We start from the raw sequence: 10,523 nt of genomic DNA on the forward strand, positions 1-10,523 counted from the left end.
TGGTGTTTTACACCGTATTCAAGAATATTTCACTTATATGACGGCGGAAAGCATTATGGTGGGAGGAACCGGGCAGAATCCGGGGGATACTCACGACCATCCACAGATTGCTGGCAGACCATCCCACGTACTTCCAGTGAGGAAGGCAGCATGAGCCGGACTTCATCTTTTATGTGGAACTCTCCCACCATAATGCTGGCCGCCGTCGTATAAGTCAAATATTCTTGTGTACGGCGTAAAACACCAATCAAATAAATAAATAAATTTATGTTGAACTAATAGAATAGGTGCGTTATGTTTAATACAACAATCTACTGGAATAACAGAATACATTTTAGCATCACTCAAACAACAGACTTTCTTTTAAATTTAATAGATAATTTTTTTGAGTGTACGTTTAATATTTTCAGAAGTGGCCATAATGAGGATATACCACTAAAAGTGCTAGCCAGTGAAAGTAATGACCAAATGCCTGACCAGAGGTTACGGGGCTTACCCTATGAAACCGATGGACGACCGAATGCGAGGCCGGACCATTGTGAACGCCGGTATTCATATAATAATGAGGTAAAGACGCACTTTCATAAACTGAAAAGATTCTTAACAAGAAGCATGGTATAGTTCTGTTCTACAGTAAGCAGTAGGGCAAGTGGTTAATTTCCCAACAAATGATCTGATGTTTGTAAACTGCATTTAGAGCAACCTATGAATGTTTTAGATTCCTTTTGATCTTGCTAACTGGCGAAGTAAGTCTAATTCGACATGAACTGGGAGATGAGCACGCCAGTTGAATGTCCAAATCTGTATCCGCATGTATAATATGGTTGAGTGGTTGAAAGGTGACAGGAGCTTTTTATTACCTACCCCATGGACCTTGAACATTGGACATGAAATTGTTTAAATGCAGTAGATATTAAATCTTTATATTTGAAGATCTGGTTAACACGTCTGACTAATGTACAATTTACTCCATATTAATGACTCGTTGTTCCGTATGATTTAGTCTTGTGTGTTGTACACCTACATAAGCATGGTCCCTTGGCATTGCTTTCGTGATTGCATGCTTATGAGGAAAACATGTCATTATCCTGCTTAAGCCATGATGGTAAATTAACAATATGCTGTATTTCACTGGTTTCGTGTGACACTGTCGTGTCTGCTCTAGTTTTAGTGTCAATGCTGTAAGTTGCATCATTGTCCACTAATCGCATCTGAGGTACAATCATGTTTTATTATATTCTAGCATGGTAAACGGTTTGAATATTGATTTCACTCAGTCATGTAGAACATACCCTGGATCTTTCCTACATCATTGAAAACTGTTAATTACTTCTCTTTACAGGATTCCGTCCTATTTTCGTACTTTGTATACTTTCTGAATTCTTTGGTAGTTTGTGCTAAAGGTCGTTTTGGGAATTTGTCTTGGATCATTGACCCGTAACGTCCATCTTTGTTGACGAATGTCTGTTTCGACGCATATTTTCAGTACAAAAGAAATAAATAAGCAAAAAGGAGAACATATTTACATAGTCAAAATGAATTTCTGCGGAATTACTTTGCTTATTATGGTAAGCTGTTCAGTCCATCAGCATTCATTGCAAGTTGCAGGATGTCACCTCTGCAGACGTTTTGCGGAGAGTACGCGTTGTGATTGCTCTATCACTCTTACAGAGATGGTAATATAAACAAGCATGGGTTTATTTATTTGTTTGGTGTTTTACGTCGTACTCAAGAATATTTCATTTATATGATGGCGGCCAGGTTAATGGTGGGAGGAAACCGGGCAGGACACAGCTGACTATCCACAGGTTGCTGCCAGACCTTCCCACGTTCGGGCGGAGAGGAAGCCAGCATGAGTTGGACTTGAACTCACATTGACCGCATTAATGTAAGGCTCCTGGGTCATTGCGAACAAATATGGACGTGAGTGAGTGAGTGCTTAGAGTTTCGCGTCGTACTCAACAATTTTTCAGTTATATGACGAGGAAGGAGTCCTTAGAGTACATGGATGTGTACATGTATGTGCCTCCTTGTTGTAGGACGGATTTCCACCACTCTTTTATCTAGTGCTGCTTCAATGAGACGACTTACCGAAGGCAAGTCAGTCGCCCCGACCGCGCCATTATAATGATACAGGTCAACCAGTCGTTGCACCATCCCGTTAATGCTGAAGGACAGGCCAGGAAGCTACTCTTTGAAGGTCTTATGTGTGACCCGACCAATGATTGACGCTGGATCTACCGCTCCATGAAGCAAACGCTTTAATAACTGAGCCATCGGGGCCGGTAGCATGGACGTGGATGCTCTAACTGTGTGCTTTGTCTCTGTGCTTGAGTCGACTGCCGTCGCTGCTTTGGTTGCGCTCTCCATACTGTAGTTTGCTATATTCTGGTATACAGAATTTTTTATGTCGCTGAATTTAATCTTGTTGTTCACGGCACAAGATGTAGCGTTTCTCGGTTGTCAGGTGTTTTCTTGGAGGATTGAAAACATCATTATTTTTGTAATAGTTGAATATTTTGAAACCTGCATAGATGGTTGGTAACATCGCTTTCTTTTGATTTAATTATCAAGAAATTGTTCTTTACCTCTATCTTCAGGGATACTTCCACGAAAATTCACCCTCTGGGAGACAGAGAGTTAACTCGGAGATTTACGTACCTAGTGCACATGAGCCTCAGCATTACGAGGGCGTGGACGAGAAAACTCTGGCGCATAATTTACTATCGATACAACCAGTGGGAAGGGTATGTTGAGATCGCCAATCCTTTGTAATTTCAAGGGTCGCTTGAATAAGTAATAAAGAATACGAAGAGAGTTTCTTTATTGACTGCAATATTTTTCGGGTATAGAAAGAAGACCCCAGGGCGCGAGTTCATTTCAGAGCGGGGTCAAATGACAAACTCAAATTGTGTACCAGTTAAATTATGTTTTCAGTTCACCATAGAGAGACCTAAGCTGAGACTTTAAAAGACGACTGACCAATCGCCGTAAGTTGGACATTGTGCAAGGAGTAAGTAACCTACCTAAGTGAAAGATTCACGAATACATAGAATTCACAAACCTTACGTTGCTTAGCACCCTATTCTACTGAAAATAGCGCGAGGTAACTTATTGATGAACAAGTCTCATTAAGTGCTGGGCCTCCGTGGCTCAGTAGGTTAGCGTGCTAGCGCAGCGTAATGATGTAAGTCAAGTCAATGAGTTTAGGTCCAGCTCATGCTGAATTCCTTTCCGGCTGTAAGTGGGAAGGTCTTCTGCAACCTTTGGATGGGCGTGTTTCCTCCTGGCTCTGCTCTGTTTTCTCCCACCATAATGCAACTGCCGTCGAACAAAAGAAATATTCTGGAGTTGCTACCAATCAAAGAAATCAAACACAAGAAATATTTCCGGTCATTCCCAATTGTTGCTGATGTTACACAGACAGGAACCCATCACGCCACAGAGAGGGGATATACGGTCACAAATGAGGCTGTGCTAAAACCTTTGACAGCAAACTTAGCTCAGCCATTCTTGTGGCTGGGCCAGTCTCGTTCAACGTAGCATCATAAATACATCAATAGGACAAGACCGAAGAATTTTGGTTTAAACGTCCAGTTTACCGAATTAGATGAAATGAAATTGTCCCTGATTACTTAGAATGTAGCTCAAATTATTGCCTTTTTTATAATACGAGTCTACTTGTAGAGTCTATCTGTGTAGAGTTAAAATCATTCTGTGATTTTGAAAAAGTTATAGAGCGAAGCGCATTATTATTTTTAGGAACTTTATTATCGTGTTTGAACGGTAAGACGTGCACAGATGCACGTGGCGTCACAATGATATTTTGTGAAAGGTTATTGTGTCTACTATCCTAAAATCATGGTCAGATTCGTTGATCACTTTTTTTGCCATCAATCTCCGGTATAGCCTCTTCGCTCTTTCAGCGAAGGACATTTATACGTAAGCTAACGAAGAGGCTGTTTTTGATGTCAGATCAGTGATACCTATTAAAAACCGTTATACATCATTAAGCGTGCCAGTTCTTTTCTGTAAGATTGTCTTGATACATCTGGAAGAGTGGGAACTGGGCACTCAAAAAATTAATCTGTTGATTTTAACAGAAAGTTTGTTATCTGAGTGTTGCTAGCGTGTATTCTGTTATTCTGTTATTATAACGCAATATTGTGTCTTTAACATAATGTCCTGTTAGTTCAATAGAATCTTTATGTTGAATTAATAGAATACGCATGTTATATTTGACAGAATAATCTGTTGGAATAGCAGAATACATTCTAGCATCAATCAAAAAACAAAATTTCTGTTAAACTTAAGAGATTCAGTTTTTGATGTCGCGGCTGGCTGATTTATCTGGCCGTTTATCTTTCAGTCGCTAGATTACTCTGGCTTGAATCATTATGCTGTAGTGTTTTGCTTTGTATTTGGGCATATGCCAGGATTCTGCTAGACTCAGTGGACTAGAACAGATCTTTGTACATTTTCATGTTTATTAAATGTAATAACTAGTCAACATTTTGAGTAATGTTTAAATTGTTTTTCTTTCTTTTGTTTCAGAGTTTGACATTTTGACAGATTGGCAGTGTCAGATATTCTAGTAACCTTTCCCACTAGTACATTGTCAAGCGCGTACCTTACCAACTGCAACAACTGACATATGTATATTTTATATACTGAACTATTTTATATGATCAAGCTGCAAGCCATAAATATGCGAAACATATTTTCTGTGATCCTTGAAACAGAACACTCAGTGTTATTAGAACCGAATGTTCATAGACTCATGTCCAATCATAAATCCAGATGTATACGTATTCCTCATGTAGGTAATTATTTATTTTATTTTATAAGGAACTAGTATAAGATTAACCTTATAAGACACAGAATTAAGTAAGTTTATGAAGGTGCTGAATTTTTTTTTTATGAATGTATATATTTTTTGGCATTTTGATATAACCATTATTGGCTTTATCAGTGTCGCTTTAATTTTGTATTCGCGCCTTTTATTACGTTTTTCTTGGTCTGTGTCAATTATGACTTCCGCTCTATGTTTGTCTGCTTTATTTAATATGTGGTCATAAAACAAGAAATACTGACAGAGATGAATTGAACAATAACAAAACCTTTATTGGAGGACAACTTTATTGTCACCGTAGTCCATGTTCGGTAAAAAAAAGCAGTTATATATTTCGGATGGCTCGTTGAATGTCTGGTCCAATATATTCATTAACTGTCAGTATTATGTGTTCATGGTTAGGCATTGATCCATTCCTATCAGAAAAATATATTAGGCTACGACAGTGTATATGGATGTTTTGCTCATTTACGAGGGAAATAGATGGAAATTTTATGTAAATGGACAGTGGATGGGCCACGTAGCCAAGTGTAAACGAATACCATTATAAGAAAGGCCTTAATAATAACGTTTGTTTCAATTTTCAGCTGTCATTTATAGAAGTATATTTTTATGAGAATTCCTCATAAAAGTATTAATATTTGTTGAACACGTATACGTCGTTGAATGTAAATTATATGTAATAAAATACATCGACAATTTGTACAAAAGTGTGTATAAGTTGAATGAGTTGTAAAGTTTAAGAAAAAGAAGCGTGAATTTCATGCTATGCGATATGAAAAAACTATGTTTTGATATTTTGTTCTGACCGTAAGACCTTTGCTTCACTCTGTGTTTGCAATGGCCGAGTGGTTGCGTGCTAGAGCAGCAGAATGACTCAGTAGCCTCTCCATCGCTTGGGTGATCTCATGGTTAGAGCGTCCACCTCAAAGTTGGGATACCTAGGATCAAAACCGGTTGGAGACTTTAAAAATTAGTACTTGCTGCTGCCTCCCTTGTCGTTCAGCACAGAGGGTTTAGCGCATGGAACCATGAGCATGGCTAGTTGCCCCGGGGTCAGTATAATGTGACTAGGCGGTGTGTCATGTTTGGTGTCTTCGGCATGATACTTCCGTGGCGGCAACAATCTTGGCACAATAAAACACAGTATATGTACACACACCTAAGGACTCTTCTTGGTCATATAAAAATTGTCAAAGACGTAAAAACCCAAGCTGGTTTCCTTGAGTTCCGCTTTGTTCCTTCTCACCATAATATTGGCCGCCGTCGAATAAGTAAAATATTTTTAAATGCAACGTAAAACACTAATCAAATAAATAAACAAATTGTATTCTATCCTGTGGATGGCTGTGGAGGAACCTTGATTCCTGACTTTTTTCCTTTTATTGCAAATCCAGCCACTGCGAAAATTAAACTCTTTTCAGCTTTATTGGCTGAAACATTTAATATACCGTATATGTGAAGAAATTCAACAGTACACCACTTTTAACTTTGGACCTATCATACATGAACCGGCATTCAGTTGATACTCGGCTATTTACCAGTTAAAAGGTGTCTTGTACAATAGAGATTAGTGATATAAATTTGACTCTGATCAGGTACGCCGGTCATTGTCATACAGGGATGCTTACACACTTAGGAAAAGGACAATGTGCACAAAATGTGCTTCGGTGGAGTCCTAAATCCAATCCAATTTTATGGTACAGTTTAAGTGACTGAAAATGCTCACCTCTAGGCATGTATGTTCTTTACCGGTACATCCGAAAGTCCCTTTTTATATTACACCAGAAGTTTTTTTTTTTTGAACTCCTTAGATGCATACACCAAATTGGCATTTTTATGGGTAAAAAATAGTTCATTCTTTGCAATGAAGTAATCGGTAACTTTATGTTATTTTAATGCAAACGAAGGGACTGTTTAGTACAGGCTTCCTGTAGATTTTGCTTCACTGAATGAGAAACGCCCCCCTGCATGCAATGCTTTTCATTTACCTTGTATGTAACAGAATTTATTTATTTATTTGATTGGTGTTTTACGCCGTACTCAAGAATATTTCACTTATATACGACGGCGGCCACCATTATAGTGGGAGGAAATCTGGCAGAGCCCGGGGGAAACCCACAATCATCCGCAGGTTGCTGGCAGACATTTCCACTTAAAACCGGAGAGAAAGCCTGCATGAACTTTGAATCCTGTAAAAAATTGTTGAATTATTTATTTATTTATTTGGTTAGTATTTTACTCAGTAATCAAGAATGTTTAACTAATACAACGGCGGCCAGCAATATGATGGAAGGAAACCGGACGTGGCCCGGAAGAAACCCACGACCGTCCGCATGTTGCTGGAAGACATTCCCACGTACAACCGGAGAGGATGCCAGCACGAGATTTGAATCATTTAAAAAAATCGTTGAATGTTTTATTTATTTATTTGATAGGTGTTTTATGCCGTACTCAATATTTCGTTTAATAACTGGGCACAGCCCGTGAAAAAACAACAACAAAACTGGACGAATCGATTAAAGCCAGAAACTAATACAGAAAACGATACGATGCATGCATTTAAAGATTTTAAGGTACATGATGAATACTCATTTCAAGGCGTCGCTTGTCACGAACCACTTGATGTGTTTCTTACAGTACTTGGTCTATACATTAAGATTCATTAAAGAAGATCAAGGTCAACACGAACGCTCCTTTGAACATAGATAATTTCACCACATACCATGCACTTCTAGCAAGTTCGTGCAAGCCGTGAACATCACGTCCATTTGTAATACCCATCCCGTTAGACAGGCGTTGTTCAGATGCCGTGAATGTGTACATGCAAACGGGTGACGGCTTGTTATGGTGAACTATCTTCTGGACCACCACTTTTGTCACGTTTTGTTCAACGAGTTGCAAAGACTGGATCGGAACTCTTAAATACCGTCACCCTTGCTATCTTTACTTTTAGTGACAAGAACATAACTTAACGTAAGTCAAATTGTATTAGTGCCTTGTAAAATCTTTTGTAAAATCTCACCCCCAGAGTCATTAGGGCGTGTCAAGGAAACGAAAAAAGAAAAGGTATGTCCTTTACTATACATGTAATAGTTTACACATTTTCTAAATTTACCTGTAACGAAACGTTACAAACAACTATGTGTAAATATTTTCCACCTGTTGCAAATTTACACATCCACAGTGACGTGCATCAATGATACACAAATTGTGTCCTTCATACACATCTCACTGAGAATGTGATACACAAAATGTGTGGCACTGATACACATCTCATTGTCATCGTGTGACACAATTTGTGTAGCACTGATACACATTTCATTGTGAACGTGATACACAAAATGTGTAGCACTAACACACATCTCTTGTGAACGTTATACAAAAATTGTGTGGCACTAATACACATCTCATTGTCATTGTGTTACACAACTTGTGTGTCATTAATACACATCTCATTGTCAATGTGTTACACAAATTGTGTGGCACTTATACACATTTCATAGTGAAGATAATACACAAAATGGGTGGCACTAATACACATCTCATTGTCATCTTGTTACACAAATTGTGTCCTTTATACACATCTCATTGAGAATGTGATACACAAAATGTGTGGCACTGATACACATCTCATTGTCATCGTGTGACACAATTTGTGTAGCACTGATACACATTTCATCGTGAACGTGATACACAAAATGTGTAGCACTAACACACATCTCTTGTGAACGTGATACAAAAATTGGGTGGCACTAATACACATCTCATTGTTAACGTGATATTCAAATTGTGTGTCATTAATACACATCTCATTGTCAATGTGTTACACAAATTGTGTGGCACTTATACACATTTCATAGTGAAGATAATACACAAATGGGTGGCACTAATACACATCTCATTGTCATCTTGTCACACAAATTGTGTGGTATTGATATACATCTCACTGTGACTGTGACACACAAATTGCGTGGCACTGATACACATCTCATTGTTAACGTGATAGAAAAATTGTGTGTCATTTATACACATCTGACTGTCATCGTGTTATACAAACGGTCTGTCAATTATATACTTCTTATCATTATCGTGTTACGCACATTGTGTATCACTGATACACATCTCATTGTTAACGTGATAGACAAATTGTATGTCATTTATACACATCTGACTGTCATTGTGTTATACAAACGGTCTGTCATTTATATACATCTTATTATTATCATGTTACACACATTGTGTGTCACTGATACACATCTCATTGTCAACATGTTACACAAATTTTGTGGCATTGATACACATCTCATTGTCAACATGTTACACAAATTTTGTGGCATTGATACACATCTCATTGTCATCGTGTTACACAAATTGTGTGCTATTAATACATATCTCACTGTGAAGGTAATACATAAATTCCGTGGCACTGATTCACATCTTATTGTCATCGTGTTATGCAAATTGTGTAGCACTAATACACATCTCATTGTCATTGTGTTACACAACTTGTGTGTCATTGATACACATCTCACTGTGAACGTGATACACAAATTATGTGGCACTAATAACACATCTCATTGTTAACATGATACACAAATTGTGTGTGATTGAAACACATCTGATTGTCATCGTGTTACACCAAATGTGTATCATTTATATACATCTTATTATTATCGTGTTTCTCAAATTGTCTGTCACTGATACACATCTCATTGTCATCGTGTTACACAAATTGCATGGCACTGATACACATCTTATTGTTATCGTGTGACACGAATTGTGTGTGATTAATACACATCTCATTGTCATCGTGTTACGCAAATTGTGTGGCAGTAAAACACATCTGTTTGTGAATGTGATACACAAATTTTGTGGGATTGATACACAATTAATTTTTATCGTGTGACACAATTTGTGTAGCACTGATACACATTTCATTGTGGACGTGATACAGAAAATGTGTAGCCGTAACACACATCTCCTTGTGAACATGATACACAGATTGTGTCGCACTGATACAGATCTCATTTTCATCGTGTTACGCAAATTGTGTGGCACTGATACACACCTTATTGTGAACGTGATACCCAAATTGTGTGGCATTGATACACATTTCATTGTGAACGTGATACACAAATTGTGTGACACTCATACACATTTTATTGTGAATGTGATACACAAAATGTGTGGCACTAATACACATCTCACTGTTAACGTGATACTCAAATTGTGTGTCATTGATACACATCGCATTGTCATCGTGTTATCCAAATTGTGTAGCATTGTATACATATCTCATTGTGAACGTGATACACAAATTGTGTGGCACTGATACACATCTCATTGTTATCGTGTTGCACTATTCGTGTAACATTTATACACATCTCATTGAACGTGATACACAGATTGTTTGGTACTGATGCACATCTCAAATTACACAATATATGTGCACTGCTGGTACACAAGTTGTGTAGACCTGCGTGCAGTTTTGCCACAGTATTATGGATCACTCATGGACAGTAGTGTTTAGAGAGTGGTAAGTAACAAATGATATGGAATCCTGTTCTGGAGATTCGGAAAACGACACAACTGTATGAAACAAAATGTCATAGACTCTAAACTTCCAAGTAAAAGTTTTGCACTTGGTTTTACAATTTAGAATTTTAAA

At 37.9% G+C, this 10,523-nt stretch overlaps 1 long non-coding RNA gene across 1 annotated transcript; it reads left to right on the forward strand.

Annotated features, from left to right (window-relative positions):
• The first annotated feature begins 528 nt into the window (after window positions 1-528).
• On the forward strand, window positions 529-3,053 carry LOC135464340 (uncharacterized). Its single transcript, XR_010443658.1, has 3 exons — window positions 529-567; window positions 2,601-2,747; window positions 2,938-3,053. It is a non-coding gene; the product is annotated as an uncharacterized LOC135464340 (long non-coding RNA).
• The last annotated feature ends 7,470 nt before the right edge of the window (window positions 3,054-10,523 follow it).

The sequence above is a fragment of the Liolophura sinensis genome, chromosome 4, assembly GCF_032854445.1.
Source record: "Liolophura sinensis isolate JHLJ2023 chromosome 4, CUHK_Ljap_v2, whole genome shotgun sequence".
NCBI classification, from domain to species: domain Eukaryota; kingdom Metazoa; phylum Mollusca; class Polyplacophora; order Chitonida; family Chitonidae; genus Liolophura; species Liolophura sinensis.